Here is an 18,047-nt window from a genome sequence, read left to right on the forward strand (position 1 = left end):
AAAGTACTGGCCGATATAAGATTGAACAAGCCTCTGGTGCCAATAGTTAACCAACAAGTCTCGAATCCCATAGTTGATGAAGACAAGAAAAATGATGGGATTAGAGATCCTTTTGATAAAATTTTAAGCAGTCTTAAGAAATCATACACGGTGGAAGAACTTGAAGCCATTTTAAATGATGATGATTAAATATTTAAACGGTTAACATCATAAGAACTTACGTAATTTATTTTAGACACCTAAATATTTTTTGAGAATTTTTGATCTCAATAAGTTCCTGAATTTATTTAAATATAATCATTATTTCTTTTGAGGTTTTTTAAAAATAATGTTACCTAATAATAAATGTATGAATACTAGTGTAAAACGTGTTTAATTTGCATGATTAATACACTTTTTTGGATCTCTATTAACTGTGCCAATAATTGGAAAAGGTTGTGTCAATAATAGGAAAAAGTATGCCAATAATTGGAGTAAGGGCCAAACTCAGGAAATATCACAATTGTGTGCATATGCACAATACAAAAGTGTTATTGGAAGTATTCAAATAAAAGTTAAGTAAACATATTATTTAAATCAGAAACATAGGAACTTAGAAAGATAATTGATAGAATACTGTGCGAACTTGAACTGCTCAGTTCCCTTAAAGTGCCAATAATTGGGTGCTTCACCCTATATTTTGTATTTACACGAAGAATGTCTATAATATTGTTTCGGAGAATCGATAAAATACACAATCCACTAGCGAAATCATGATTTATTTTACCAACGTCATAGGTGTGTATTTTATGTCAATTTGTTTCTAATAAAAACAATTATAACCATAATAAATTCAAAGTAAAATTATTCGTGTATCATCGTTCAAGTCTAGGGTGACTGCTATAGTAATGGGACAGCATTAGCTATGGGACACCTCAACTTTAAACTCACAAAATAAGATTATCTAAGCATTTTTGTAAGCGTGAAGGACACAGATCTATTCTGTCATTTACTCTTTATATGACTGCATTTGTTATTTTCCCTCGCTAGTTGGCTCTACTTACAAAATATAATAATTATTCTTAGTTGAAGTCATCTCAAAATCGCAAAAACACGTGTTTGTACTATCACTTCCTTTAAGGAACAGTGATCTTTCGATGGCATTTTTTTTAATACAAGTTTTGTGAATTTCGGGAAAAAACTTCTCAGGGAAGAGCGTGGGGCTACGAAATATCTATATACATTGAGATTTACTTATCAGCTCGAAAAATAACCTAATGGTAAGTATGTCCAATTACTAGAACAGATTTTAATACGTTTTAGTATTCGGACAGCCTGTCCAATTACTGTGTTTGCTTAAATTTATTTAATATTAATGAGTTTCTGTGGACTTTAATGGTTCGTGCTTATTTATTATTAGCTTATTTACAAAATTGCAGTTGATTAGCTCTTTGTGTTCAGTTATTTACCGGGTGTCCAATTACTATAACACTGTACTGTCCCATTACTAAAACAATTTTGTATTGTGTTTCAGATTCTACAACATGGGTTATTTATAATTTTTGTCATCAAATGTGTTTTATTTTTGTAAGTTTAGTGTGAAATTTTTTTATGTATTTAGGTATAGCCTTCAAGATTTATTTTAGGCTAAGACTTTAGGTATCTAAATTAATCTATAATTTGATTTAAATGCTGTGTCCCATAACTGTACCACTGGCATCCCATTACTGTGTCAAAGGTGTCCCATTACTATGTTTTCTCATTTTTTTCCGAAGAATATAAATTTATAATAAATGCTTTTGGTTATATTATTTTCACATGCATTTTCTTCAAATTCATTCAATTCCGAATCTTTACATATCAGATATGTTCCCTAGAGGCTAATATTCTTTGACTTATACACTTTTTAAAAAAGTCTTTTCCTTAAATGTCCCATTACTATAGCATTCACCCTACTCTACCTAAAACTAATTGAAACAATACCCCTGTGTAATATCTCCACGAACCTAACCTCCATAGTTTTTGACACTTGCTCTGCCACAGACAATAACTGTACGTATATTATTATGGGCACGTCTGTTGACAGTTCGACAGATTTAAATGGGGTAGTTAAACTGATCTTTGGTGTGGCCACTAACGTACAGTTATTGAACAGTTATTGTCTGTGCTATTTCAACCTGTTACGAAAACTGTACGTATATGGCCACCTATTAGCATCGGGCATGTTTAAAAAAGGGAAGTAAGTACCTAATAATAATATCTGTATCTCAGAGGCAGACGGATGCAACTCCATTTTTGGGGAAAATGATTTTTTTTAAGAATCGTCATGCTAATGGCTTTATTTATTAGAGGCAGAGAGATGGAAGTCCTAGTCCAATATGCAATATGCATAGAATAAAGATGCAAGTGTACCATACCTACCTTAGAGGCAGAAGGATGCAAATCCAATAATTCACTAAGATAAAATTCTCTCAAACCGTCTGCAATTATGTACTAGACGAGAACCAGCCAGGAGAATGAGCTTCAGAGGAAGATACAGCACTATGGACCATATCCAAATCATCAGAGAAATCAGAGCGGTAACAGGAATACAAGCTGCCGCTATCAATGGGTTTTATAGACTATGAGAAAGGGTTCGATTCCATAAAGAAATTTTCAATACTCGATGCACTCAGAAATCAAGGAATCCCCGGGCGCTATATGAATATTTTCATTAATATATACAGTAGCGCAACAACATCTCTATAACCCATCGCGCATTTCCTATCAGCAAAGGAGTCCGACAAGGTGATACAATCTCACCTAAACTATTTACAGCTACACTTGAAGACTTATTTAGAGAACTTGACTGGAATGACGCAGGCCCCCATAAATGGAGAATACGTGAGTCATCTGCGCTTTCCCGATGACAATAAATAGTAGTTTGCAAGACTAAGAAGACCTCCAAAGCAGAATGCAGGAACTCACTGGAGTCAGCAACAAAGTAGGCTTGAAAATAAATGTGTCAAAGAAGAAAGTCATGTTCAACTGCTTTGCGGGCCAAAAAGAGATCCTCATCAATGGCATTCAGCTCGAACAGGTGAAAAACTACTACTATCTGGCACAACAAGTGTCTATAGATGGATGTATATTTGATGAAATTGTTCGCAGAGTAAAGCTAGGCTGGAGTGCTTTTGGCCGCACGAATAATTTCTTCAAAAATGACCTCCCACGTGCCTAAAGTGCGAAGTGTTCAACCAGTGTGTACTTCACGTAATTACATGCGTGTTAAACATGGACCCTATGTAAAAGAGAGATTCAGAAATTTAGAGTAGCACAACGTGGAATGGAAAGATGCATGCTTGCCATAACGCAAACGGACAAAAAGAAGAATAAGTGGATAAGGTAACAGACAAGGATTAATGATGTGATAGAGTTTGCTTAAAACCTCAAATGGAAATGGGCTGGACACATAGGTCGAAGAAAGAACAATCGTTGGACAAATTTATTCATCAAGTGGTATCCAAGAGGTACAAAACATCCGCAAGGTAGATCTAGAGGCCGCTGGATCGTTGAAATGATAAAGTTCTGCGGAAAAACTTGGCAACGCAACGCACAGGGACGAGAGAAGTGGAATCAACTTGGAGATTAGCGAGGCCTTCATCCAGCAGTGAATAGATTCAGGCTGGTGATGATGATGAATACATAATAAAATTTTTTTAAAAAATGTGTTTTGCTTTGTTATATTTATACCTATAAATTTTTTTAACTTATAATTTGTTTTATTTTGGCTAGGTAAATAAGATACAAATCCACATTTAACATTTTAGAGGCCGAAGGATGCAAATCCACACTACGTTTTTTATTTTATTTTTTTAGATATACTTAAAATTGTATTATATTTATTCTTTTCTTACATATTCCAGAAGTAATTTAATTGAATTAGAATAAAAAAAATAATGATCATTATATTATGTATATTTTCTTAGAAGTTATGAATATTCGTTTAAAATAAAAATTGTTTTTGGCTCTCCTGAACAATTGGGTATTTGGCACTTGCATCCGTCTGCCTCTGAGGTACAGATATTAAAACGAACTCTGCATAGAATAATATAAGGCTGGAATTTTGGGATAATAAGCCCAAACGCAGTTTCTTGTTTGCGTGAATAATAATATGTACGTATTGATTATTAAGCTATAATATAACTAATACAAGTTACCCCTATGGTGCAAAATGTGTAAATACTAATATGAACATCTCAATTGAGTCGTATAGTTCCTGGTCTCCTATAGTGGTTTGTTGTTTATAAACAAATATTCACAACAAAATTAATCATTTTCATAGGAGTAACGGAGAAATTGACAAAACAGTGATGGAATTATCGGCATTTGAAGCCAACTGTCAAATTAATCATATTTAGAAACCCAGTAGGTGTGACTTATCGGTCTTTGTTTCTCAACCTAACGATGAATTAATGAAATAAAAACGAATAATAACGATGAAATAAAAACAATTATTATTTCAATAAAAACAAAAATAATTTGTTAGAATGCTTTCAATCGTGATGTGGAAATTATTGTCAGTAAAATAAAATTCGTATTTTTTTTAAATTTATTTATTATCATAAAACTTAATAGGTACATTAGAACGAATCGAACATAAGTTTTGTCTTCTCTTCATCTAATAAACAAGTGATTAATAAAATTAAATCAAAAAAATATTAACATGGTTAGCTGGTAACTTTAAAAGGTTTTTTAGGTAAGTTATAGTAGAAAAGGATACACAAATGTAAAAAAAAATAACCTAATTACCGTCATCGCTCCTAAGCAGTTCGAACGAACCTCCACAGAGTGAAGATTATATTAACACTCTTTTTTACGAGGAATGGTTGTTAGCCATTCAAGCATACATTAAAAAAACAACATGCACTTTCAATGCACCATCAATAATGTAATCAGAATATATATTTTTTTAAATAAACGTTATCTGAGTAATTTTTAACAGAACAAAATGTTATTAAAAAAATATTATTTGAAACGAGGTAAGTTTACAATCACACAAATTTTATTTTGTTCAGGTAGAACAATTACAAAAAAATAAGGAAATAACTAAATTAAAAACAATTGTTTAATTCGAGGGAATTTCTCAATCACCCAGTATTTGCCAACATTCAAAGCAAAATGGTGGTATTTTAAATACCTTTCCAGATGAACCACGTTCTTTTTTCATAATTCCTAATTGATGACTCGTTTCCTTGATGTATTTCCTTCCACTTTAGCAAAACATTCTGGGTAAGGTCAGACATTATTTCGTTGTATTTCTACTAAAAACTTGAAACACTTTTGATAACGCAAACTGCTAGGTACAAGGGCCATGTTGATTTTTGCAAAAGCTCGATGCTAATTGGCTGTCTACAAGGTCGCATGAACTCATCGGCCTTTGGAACAAACCGCACCGTGGACTTATCGCCGATGGGAATTCATCGTGATTTTCAAATTCTCCTTTCATATGAATGTATCGCCGTTATGAACTGATCAACAATTTATTAGTGTGGAGCGCTGCCGGTAGTAAGAAATGTTATCATTATCTCAATTTTGACTAAAAGTGGACTTATCGTATATAGGAACTATAGGAATTTCATGATATATAAATGCCGAAGAAAGCTTAGCATCTATTTTCTTTAATCCTTAAGATAATATAATCTTCATGAGTAACGCCACATGCCGAGAAAATGATAGATCCGGAATATAATAAAAAATATAATTTTAAGGTTAGGTTCCTGTCTGGGCCGTCATCGCTTGGGTATATGGCCGGTATCTATGGGTACTCCTACGTCGCATGTCATACAAAGTAATTATTATTGTCCTTGTTTTTGAATATTTCCGCAAGATGGACGTTAAACGTGAACTAGAAGGCAGCGAATCTGATGTGGACACAGGGCAATGGTTTGATCTACATATGGATAATTCAAACGGCCCTGGCTTCGATACTCCTGTGAAACAAGAGATCGCCGACGCTTTAAATGCATTTTTGACGTTAGTTTTTCTTTGTTCACGAAAGTATCGATTAACTGATTTTCAAATCAATACATTGTTTTATAAATTTAGTTGACATTTGTGTAATGCAATAACGTCATACGTGCAAAACACACTTTTGTTCAGGATAAGCATTTAAAAGTTATTAACTTGATAGTCACATGGTTTCATGGTTTTACGACTGTTACCGAATAATAAGCCCTCACAAATCTACAGCCGGTCGGAAAACATTACACGGAGAATAATACAATTTTACATAATTTTTATTACATTAATTAAACTAGAGTTTACGTGACAGACCTACATGATAATGGTTTAAAAAACATAGTTACTTTTGTTAATTACCCATCGACTGTTCATGCGATGGGTGTATAGCCCAAAACAGCTGTCTGCGTAAATCGAGGGCTTAGTGTCAAACAACACTATCTACAAAAGTGCAACTTTACAGGAGAGCCAAAAATCGTTATTTTAGATTCTTGTAACTTAACAAGGGAAATGTTTATTTAAAACCTAATGTTAATATTTATATTTTATTGTGTATTGTACATTTATCTTGCTTATGATGATGTTAAAATTTATAGGGATAGTTTTTAAAAAACATGAAAACAAGGGTAACTTATGTAATTAGCGTTAAACTTTACTGACGATTTAATAAGAAATTAGAAAAGATTGACATAACGTTGTTTGCCTATCATTTAGCCGTAAATGTAAAATAACGTTATCTCAAAAAAAAAAAAAAAAAAACACTTTTTTGTAGATAACGTTGTCTGACTTTAAGCTCTCGAAATTATTTGTGGTTTTCATTAGATTCCTGGGACCCAGATCGCAATAAAAAATATAGTAGGTATTATTTATCGAATATTCATTTTTCATGTACTGTGCATGGTCAGTGCCTGAATAGGTATAATATGATTTCGCAATTTCATAACATTAAGAATTAATTTCACAATATTTTTCCATATGTATTGACTTGCTCCTGGACTTCCCGTCGTCAATGGGGAGCCGGAATAAATAAATCACTTGGCTATCTGGATATAAGGAAAATTTTAGATTTAGAATTCTAATTATAATATGTACCTAGATATAAAATTTCAAACCAGTAGCTTTAAGTATAATATTAAGTTTCATAGCATTGAAATTGTAAATAATTTTGTAACAGGAATAACTTGTAAGTCTATGTAAGATTTTTTATGAGTATGAAAGAGATGGATGTAAAAGATGTAAGAGTGGAAGAGAGATAGCATGATATTTCTTTTGCATAACTGTACACGCTGAACTATCAGGCGGCCCTTAAAAAAAACATTTAAAGGAGTCGAAAAAACACGTAGTCGCGAGCGGACGTGGAATTGAGACGCGAACTCTCTCGCGCCTAAAATAAAATGAATGTCGACCAATAATAATTAGAATATAAGTGATATTAAGAAATAGTTAATTAGGGACTACAGAAACGATAATAATAAATACCTATGTCACTTTCCACAAGTTTCTTTTTTTGTAAAAAAAATAACCATTGAAAATACAAAGCAACATGATCACCAAAGGAAAAATACTGTTTTATTTAATTATTTTTGTGAATCCTGAATTCAACCAATACCCTGAGCTAGCACACAACTGGGGATATCTCGAATCGGCGCCCAAAACTTGCAGGCTAGAACACTGTTTGGGTGTTAAGGATCCATGTCTGACCAAGCTTAAAAAAATAATTTATAATTAAAAATATTTTTTAAAAGTAATAAACAAAAGTTGAGTGATATGCTGGCAAAGTTTACGAAGTCGAAGGAGAATGAGTAATTTTGTAATTTTATAAAACTAGAAGTAAATGAGTAAATACATTGACCACTTCTAATTGCGTTTCACCAGAATGAGTAACTTTTTTGAAGTTTCATGTTTTCCGAACGTGCACAATATGAATAACACTGACAACATCGAAATAACTAAACACCAGAATGAGTCATTCTGTGTTTTTTCTTCGAATCCGATTTTATAAATGTGTAATTACATTGGGCACACTTACATGGTTTCAGCAGAATGAGACATTTTGTGTTTTTTCATCCTACCAGATGTTCTAGAAAAGTAATAACATTGGTCACATTTAAATGGCTTTTCACCAGAGTGTACCATTTTGTGTGTTTTCATATCACTAGATTGTATACAAGAGTAATCACATTGGTTACATTTCAATGGCTTTTCACCAGAATGCACCATTTTGTGCGATTTCATCCTGTTAGATCTTACACACGAGTAATTACATTGATCACATTTAAAAGGTTTTTCACCAGAGTGTACCATTTTGTGTGATTTCATATCACCAGATTGTATACAAGAGTAATCACATTGATTACATTTAAATGGCTTTTCACCAGAATGAATCATTTTGTGTATTTTCATAGCACCAGACCGTATACAAGTGTAATTACAATCGTCACATTTATATGGATATTCACCAGAATGAGTCATTTTGTGCATTTTCAGCCCACTAGATCCTATACACGAGTAATCACACTGGTCACACTTGTATGGCTTTTCACCAGAATGTACCATTTTGTGCAATTTCATTTCACCAGATCTAATACACGAGTAATTACATTGATCACATTTGAAAGGTTTTTCTCCAGAATGTCTCCTTCTGTGTATTTTCATATCAGCAGATAGTCTACAAGAGTAATCGCATTGATCACATTTAAACGGCTTTTCACCAGAATGAGTCATTTTCTGTAGTTTCATCGGATTAGATCGACGGCTAAAGTAATTACCCGTTTTCTCCGCAAATATTTTTTTATGACAAGCTTTGTGAAGCTGTAATAGAGATAGCGATGTAAAAATATCAAAACAAAAACTGCACACAAAATTTTCGTTATAAAACGATTTTTTTTCTAACCTTATAACGGCCTCTAATGAATCGGAATCTGTGACGTTAGATTGTATTTGCTTACGTTTAGCACTGCGACTGACTAAATTAGTAATCGTTTCATATAGCCCCAATTCTTTTTTAATGTCTTGATAGTCAATCTGTACTTCATCGTATGGCTCTTGTACTTCTACGATCCTCTCTGGCAATCCGAGACTAGCGGAATATGTCATGGCAGTGGTTGCAGGAATCAACTAAAATAACGTGGAGTATATTCCATTAAAAGGGTGACAAACAACATAGGTATATCAGAAAATAAGATTTAAAAATCAAACATCTTACCGATATGTAGGAACCTTTTTACAGAATGAAATGGTGTATTGGTAAGATATATCAGTATGTTTAGTTCAAGTAAATACTCATGGATCCTTAATATATTATGTCAGAAGATTGCTTATGTTCCCAACACAACATATTATCTTCTTTAGATATATATGGCAGGTATGCGTTAACCCTAAAAATAACACTTATAGGGAATCTGGCCGCATACTGAATTCACTAGACTTTATGGAGATTCATAATAAGACACCAGTCTTCTATCTATGTTCATCAAAAAATCCTTATCCTATGTACCTATATTCGGTGACCACCTACATATTTTTAACAGCAGACTAGTACTTCTTCCTGAGTGCAAGTCACATTAACAATATTGTTTACAATATATTGGAATATTGTGTAATTAATTGCTTTACTGGTAGGCATTGATTATATCAATTGTATAAATAAAAAAAATCATATAAGTCTAATCTTATGACGATAACATAATATAAGTGTTTATATTTTTATGCATTGAAGATTTCAATGTAACTTTTTATAACATAGTGAACAAATTGAAAATGAATATGTGCAGGTGCAATTATACCCGCGCACATCTGCGTTTTCTCAGCCAAAAAAAAAAACAGTATACCATTCCTAATATCAAAGCACTCGTGACATATTGACAATTGTTACATAATTTGTAACAATAATTGTGGTAGTAAGCATATCATCTACATATCTCGTTATAATATTTCTTATGAAAAGAAAACTATTACTTATATTCGCTTGCCCCGTTGTGTGATTTCAAAGTGGAAACAAACCCTCTGACATAAACTTCTCCGTTTCAGAACGTAACGCATGTTCAACTTTTTTAGAATATTGTGTACCTACCTGATTTACTGGTGTGTCTTCCGAATAAGAGCAACCGGGTTCTGGAACCTCATGAATGCTTTGGCTTATTGTGTCTTCAACATACTCTTCTTTAAAATTAACTCCCTGAAAATTAATATCAGATTGTTTAGTGGCCTTCTGAAACAACAATAATTTATTTATAACTACATTTTAAAATTAAAAAAATCGGTTTTTTGATAAGGGTGCACCCTACTTACGGTATTGGGAAATCTAATGGGAGATTGTTCTAGAAAAGGCATCTTGTGCGGGCCTTTATTTCGTTTGCACCCACCGCATGAAGAAACATACGTTAGGTGAAAGTAGGAACTGAATGTTGCATGGAAAGGTTATCAACTGAGGGATGGGTACGTCTATTGTACATGGGATTCAGTATGGCCAGAACCATGGCAGTAAAAACCATAGCGAACAAAATATTTACGTATTGAGACATTCAACGTTGGTCAAGATGTTCATTTTGTTTCTATTAATAAAACATCGGCTTTCATTTTTTTGCGTTGTAGAATCAAGACTGTTGGTAAATAAATAGCATATATGATTATTTATGTAGGTATTGACATTTGTCTGTTCATTCCAACTCTTACAGTTTTCACACGATCAGTATTTCTATCAGTATTTAAAATAAAACTACCTACCCGATTCACTCTCTCCGAATAAGAACAACCCTGTTGCTGAGCTTCATAATTGAATGGATATTTTACGTCTTCAATAGACTCAGTCTTGATGTCAAGTAGCTGAGTATCTCTTTTCAATGTTATTGATGTCGGGTCTGAAACAATATTCTGAAAAATAAAATATTACGTTTGTTATAAAACCAAGAATATTTTTAGCACGACTGACAATACGTGTGAAGCTCGACCACACACTCGAGAGTTCTCAGCTCTTACACTCTGCAATATGGACATGGTGTCTGTCGTTGTCTAATAAGAACAAGTATTTAAAAATATAATGACATCAAGCATATTTATTGCAAACATTGGGTACTAATCTACCATAATATTAGAATTGTCAATATCAGTAATTAATATACATTAATTTGAAATAAAACTAAATAATATTATGAATATAATTGAAGGAAACTTGTCCATACTCGAAAATTATGTCGGCCAAACCAATTGCTATAAACCTCTAGAAGAATACTAAATGTTAATTCAAAAATAAATGATCCGGCGATTTATTTCTACCCTTGAAAAATAAATGAATTCAGTTTCAAAATCGTCGCCGCCAATAACAAAACTTTTATTATCATTTGTTGCACTGTCAAGAACAGGAATGTACATTGTTTTAGTTTCGTTTATCCGGAGTCCCATGTTTACAGCAGCTGACTTTATTTTATTCAATTCAATTCAATCCCATTCATTTATTTTACATATTGTGGACATTTCAAATTATAAGTTTAAGACGTTCACAACATGACATTTAGAAACAACGAAATATTATTAAAACAATATTAGGTACATATTAAAAGAGATAGATTCCACAGTATAAATGTTTAAATACAAAAAAATATATAAGTACAAGGAAGTACACCGGATGAGTTAAGCAGACCCTATTTCAAGAATTTATAAAATAACGTCCACCTATACTTATCCTCACGTAGATGGAATATATCAACATCCGAAGCGATTTCGTTGAACAGAGTTATTGCCCTCCCAATTGGCATCACCAAGGTAGGTTAGTTCTGCACCTCGGGAGAACAAACAAGTGATGCTTCCGATTTCTAAGGTAGTTATCAGGGACACACAAGTCAATACTACCAAAATGGAAATAAATGCCTTGTTTGTGGGCAATGGTATCAATAACAATGTCAATGTGGTATCAATTGTTACGAAAACTCATAGTTAAAAGTACAGGGACAGTGTTTGCAGCAAAACTAACTAGGGCTATACGGATGACGTAGGCCGCTCGGAACTGTGTCGCATTTGCACACGGTTTTTATTACACAAAAGACATACACTGTTAAAAACGTCTGACAACATAATTCTTAAAACAAACAAAACTACGACATACAACAATCCGTTATGAAACACTAACCTCAAAAATGTATCCGGCCTCGTCAGTGTCCTCTTGCTTTATGTAGGTAAGCAGCTGGCTGTTTGGATCATGATTCACAGGTACCTCAAACCATTGCTTCTCTTCTGCAACAGGTTCGGAGTCGTCTCGTTCGCGTTTAATATTCATTTTATGCATGCAATTGGTCATCAAGTTGATCGTGGCACACAGACACTAGTAGGCGAGACTTGACACTCGTGCCAATAGACAATTGGCTAAACGATTTTGATCTCCAGACAAATCGTCTGCATTGCCACCGCCATAATAATCAAGACCGTTATCACCTATGACTGTCGATTGTCGACCATACATCCAATGTTTCATATTTTTTTTATATTTCATAATAGAATTGATAGGATGCGTAATAATTATACCTATTTCGTTAAGTTTAAAATTCGCCATATTAAAATAATACATATAATGTGGCAATACTATTCGGTATCTTTTGTCTATGGCGGGAGCAATGATCGTCTACTATCACGGCTGCCAGATACCGGTTTAGGATTGCTTTCAGTGTGACTCCATAATCTTTGAGAACGAACGCTTTCAAATCGTAAAATGGACGTAAAACGCGAAGGAGGTGACTTCGAGTCTGATGCAATTGAGCAACGTTTGCTCGATGTGTCCTTACATGGTAAAAATCCAGAGTCAAATACTTACATCAAACAAGAGGATGCTGACGATCCCTGCCACGCTGCCGAGGTTAGTTTTCCAAATGTTATTTTATTCTGTCTCATGGTAAATATTCTCCAGTGAATCAACAACTGATAACGCCAACTATATATTCATGTAAACAGGAATAAAGGATATTTCCGAAAGAATTATGTAGATATTTTGGAAATCGAATTAGGAATTTATCAATAGCCGTAGAATGAAACTATTTAACACTTTCAACGATTAGGTATAATTACTGTAAATGAGATGCCAGCGATAGTTAAACCGATTTATTTAGATAAGGTAACGTTGGTACATTTGCTTTGAATTAACATTACGTATTCTTATTATAGAGTTTAATTCAGTATAGCAATTGAATTGGTGGACATGTTTGAGTATGGACCAGTCTCCTCCACTTAGAGGTGTCCTTATAACATCTCCATAATTATATTCGTAATATTATTTTGTTTTATTTAAAATTAATTTATAATAGGTATAAATTGACATTGACAATTAATTATTCAAACATTATCGTAGATTAGTATTGTTTGAAATATGCTTATTGTCATTATATTTTAAAATACTCGTTCTTATTGAAGTTTGGCGTTAGATAACGATATACACACCATTGGGTCTATTCTATACTTATCGACCGATAAAAAATAAATATTATCAAACTTAACGTAGGTTTGTATCAAAGTATTAACACTTATTGTAACAATTACAATACGTTGGATGTAATTGTTGCAAACATACATACCCTAAGTTTGATAATATTTATCATTCTAGCGGCCGATAAGTATTGAATCGACCCACATGTCCTCATTGCAGAGTGTAAGAGCCGAGACCCCTCAAGTGTGTGGTCGAGCTTCACGTGATTGTCGGTCTTCTTAAAAATATTCTTGATTTTATTACATAATGTTTTCTTTTTCAGAATATTGTTTCATACCCAACAATAATACCATTGAAGACAGATTCTCAGCTAATTGACATCAAGACTGAGCTTATTGAAGCCAATTATGAAGAACCGCAACAGGGTTGTTCTTATTCGGAACAAGTGAATCGTGTAAGTACTGTCACCAGATGGAAAAAACCCCCGGTCCGCAGTTTCAAATCACATATCCACAACCTAATCATACGCCCTCGAATTAGGGTTCACCACCCCTGATTTACGAAATAACATCGCCACGGGACATTTCAACAGCGGCAAAAAGGGCGAATACCTAAGCCCAGCTACTAGGAAATGGTAACTTGCCGAGAGACAAACAAAAATTTACCGTAATTTTTGTTTCATCCCTTTGCCCCTCCCTCTTGTCTCATCACCGATAGATCCGTCGTAGATAATTGCGGGCAGTACAAATTCTCCCGGGAGAGTGGTAGGTGTCCAGGACCACGTGCTCGGCGTGGCCTGGCCACGCTTGTCTCAATATGATAAGTTAGTGAATCTCTTTCCCCGTTATTGTGTTATTAATAATCCCTATAACCACCTCAAAACCACGCGTCGCGTCCCCGACAAAACGTTTTCGCGCCCGTTTGGCCAATGTGTTCAAACACGTGCTCCCACATAGTGCTCCCACATAGTGACTGTGCCATAGCTAAATCTAAGACTCCTTTAAGTGTAATTAATAATGTAACCCAACCAATGTCTGGAAAGTTAATGTAATTAAACGTCCCTGCGCAGGGAAATTGTTAAATCAAAGACGTGTTTTATCTTGAATTATATGTCCTGATGTCCACACAACCCTCAATCAAGGTGATACTCGTGAAGAACGCTGCCAGCATACATGTGAGTTCTCCACCCTTTTCTTGTCGGTATCAGTACCTAGGTACCTACCTAAGAATACTGATCTTGTGATGGGGTGGAATGATTATAGTGACGGAATGAACTGTAAAACATTCGAATATTTTGACATTGTTAGCTGTCACCAGTAGGTACCATAGAAATAATAAAACAATTTCCATAGGTACCTACTTAATAATTTTTTCTTTTCATTTCTGCAAATAAGAGCGATACCTAACAACTTGACACTGTTGAATGTTTTAGTAGGTACCTACGTAAACATTGTGTTTCCTATGGTTTTATACTGCCACGGTTCGGGCCATTCTGAATCCCATGTACACTGGATGTACCTACCTCTAAATTGTTATCCATGCGACATTCTGTACTTATTTTCACTTCTAGCATGTTTCTTCATGCAGTGACTACAGGCGAAACAAAGGCTCGCACATGAATTGCGATTTCCGACAATTAATCATTTTTGCCAGTATCTAAAATTTATTCAATACTTTACTTGACACTTGTCTCTAAAACAGCAACACATTGACTGAAATGTCAACTTGAGATGAGTATCATGAAATTCTAACCTGCTACAGCTCGTTATCTACGAGAACACAAATTTAATTGTCGGATGCATTTTTATTTTAAATGTATAAAATATAAACACTGCTACATGGCACCCAACGATGGCTGAGAGACTTATATTATAGTTAGCGCAATAATATATCGATAAAATGACTAATGAATCGTCAAAACCTGATAATAGATCATTAGTTATTTGAATATTCCAAAAGGCGAAGACCGAACTTAAATGAAATAGTACAAATTTTAAATTCATTAGAATTAGTTTTAGTAAGGTACCACAATATTTTTTTGTCATAATTATGTTCATTAAATCCTTCATGGTTTGTTTTTTTTAGTTTGACCCTGCTACTACCATACCGGTGAACGTTTCGAGCCTCAAATCGTCTCGGATGATGACAATGGAACAAGCGACTTGCGATGATATCCAGATTGACGAGCAGGATATTAAAAAAGAGCTCAACATATATATTGAGAGGTACACAAATATAGACGCTGTCACGGATAAACGAAATAATATTCAAGCAAATACTTTTTCTCAACGACTAAGATTTGTGTGCGAAATATGTCTTGATATATTTGAAGCATTAGATTTATTGAACCTTCACAAAATGTCGCATGTCAAAACAGTTTTGAAAAGGATACATTCTGACGTCAAATCATATAACTGTGACAGATGTAATTACTCAAGTTGTTCACCTAGAAATATGAAATATCACAAAATGAATCATTCTGGTGAAAAACCATTTAAATGTGATCTGTGTGATTACTCTTGTATACGTTCTAGTAGTATAAAATTACACAAAATGACTCATTCTGGTGAAAGGCCATTTAAATGTGTCTACTGTGAATTCTCTTGTATACAATCTGGTGTTATGAAAACACACAACATGACTCATTCTGGTGAAAAGCCATTTAAATGTAACCAATGTAATTACTCTTGTAGAACATCTTGTAAAATAAAAAGACACAAAATTACACATTCTGGCGAAAAGCCCTTGAAATGTGACCATTGTAATTACTCATGTATAAGATCTCGCGGTATGACAATACACAAAATGTCTCATTTTGGTGAAAAGCCATTTAAATGTGACCAATGTAATTACTCTTCTATCACATCTCGTACTATGAATAAACACAAAATGACTCATTTTGATAAAAGGGTTTGATTAAGGTGTACATGGGAAAAACAGGAATTTTTACTCTTAACTGAAAAATGATTTAAGTCAGCGCCATCTTTCGATTAATTAAGCCTGAGCATATCTTATTTCACAAGCAACGGGTTGTCCACTGTTTAGATGTAAAAATGAGATCCCAGGTTGCTTGATATATTAATTCGCCCTTTCTCGTTTTAAATTGAATTATAAAATATCTTGAATCTAATATTTTAATTAGGTATCAGTGTTATTTTTAAATAAAAAAACATTCCTGTATTCAACAGCTGTCAATGTAAGACTAGTCTTTCACACAAAACCGGTGGTTATATTGATTTCCAAAAAAATATGTAGCATTGATCTATGCATTACATTTGTAGAAGTTTATTAATTTTAATGTATTATTTATCATTTAACTCATCTATCCAAATTAAACCATCCTCTGTGGAAAGACAGCTGGAACTATCGATTTGTGATAGCATTTAAAACTCATATTTTTATTAGCAGTGTATCTATATATTATGAATAGTGAAAGAATATGTTTGCTGAAAATAGAATGGCTTGTAATGAAACTGACATCAAATAATTCATACGTTGGTAAAATTGATCTTCACATTCTCTTATTATTCTTATCACGCGTCTTGTGTAAATAAGCCCTTAAAAGGGAGTATATTATGAAACAATGCCAGTGTGTATAATAAAATATGTATCTTAAAATTGGTTAATTTTTATTTTATTACATGTCTAAAATACTCCAGTTTCGCTTGTCTTTACTAACTATCCATTTTATAAATCTGGTATTTTAAAAGCCACATGAAATTATTATATCGTCAATATACTGGCAAACAACGTTTAGTCTAAAAATACAGTTTTGAGATAATTGGCTTTTAAAGTTAGGTCTCCAAGATACTGACATCAACATAAATGCGTTGATCTTTAGTTGATGTTAGTAGAAGTAGAATCGTAACGACATAACTGCATATTTCAGCCTTGTGTCATCCTTTCGTAGTTTGAAATGACGTTAACTGCCCACAAATAAACCGATTCAAAATCCCCAAATTAAGTCCCGCAGTTCACACTGATCGGTCTAGCGATTCCTCAGAGTGAGCTGTGGATGATAGAAGTCTACCTGAAAAGGTCATGAACAAATTATGAGTTAGTATTATAAAAGGTATCACGTAGTGTGATTTTTGTAATTTTGTAGGTTTTACTCGCATACATTGCGAATTAATATGTATTTTGAAATATTTTATTATGTTATCAATGTAAATCGCAGATCAAATTTAAGATGCAATGTATAGAACCATGCGAAAGCCATGCTTTTCATATAAATGTTATCAACATGTGAATTCGCACAAATATTGCGCGCCTCTTCCTTCTCTAGTAAATACTATTATAACCCTTGTGTTAGATAGAGACAGCGCTCGGAACAATATTTTCTTCATACGCTTTGATCAATGTATGAAGCTTAGTGAGTGAGAAAGAGAATACTCTAAGACGGGTTCTCTATAGCCAAATCTCGTACGTGTGAGCGAGACAATTCCCTAATCCCGAGATACGGATCAATCAAAATAAAATCTTTTTATGTTAATCTTTTGTGATGCGATTATTGATTTGTGTAAACTTAAGTGTAAGATAAACGTTGTTTATGTTGTTAGAATATAATAATTAAGTCTTCTTGTAAACTTTGCTAACAAATTGTAATAGTTTGAGAGGTAAGATGTAAATCCATGCAACTAGTCTCTTCACTCCTTCTAGT

The 18,047-nt window shown here is 33.5% G+C and overlaps 2 long non-coding RNA genes across 2 annotated transcripts; one reads left to right on the plus strand and one right to left on the minus strand.

Moving 5' to 3' along the window:
• Window positions 1-7,462: 7,462 nt before the first annotated feature.
• Window positions 7,463-12,311, minus strand: LOC147076214 (uncharacterized). The gene is made up of 4 exons (XR_015069567.1): window positions 12,104-12,311; window positions 10,705-10,851; window positions 10,052-10,156; window positions 7,463-9,096 (listed from the first exon to the last, which is right to left on the minus strand). It is a non-coding gene; the product is annotated as an uncharacterized LOC147076214 (long non-coding RNA).
• A 283-nt stretch (window positions 12,312-12,594) lies between these two features.
• On the plus strand, window positions 12,595-17,001 carry LOC147076215 (uncharacterized). Its single transcript, XR_015069625.1, has 3 exons — window positions 12,595-12,823; window positions 13,710-13,839; window positions 15,473-17,001. It is a non-coding gene; the product is annotated as an uncharacterized LOC147076215 (long non-coding RNA).
• The last annotated feature ends 1,046 nt before the right edge of the window (window positions 17,002-18,047 follow it).

Source organism: Rhyacophila brunnea, unplaced genomic scaffold (genome assembly GCF_057557595.1).
Source record: "Rhyacophila brunnea isolate RB1 unplaced genomic scaffold, BYU_Rbru_1.0 scaffold_13, whole genome shotgun sequence".
Taxonomy (NCBI): Eukaryota; Metazoa; Arthropoda; class Insecta; order Trichoptera; family Rhyacophilidae; genus Rhyacophila; species Rhyacophila brunnea.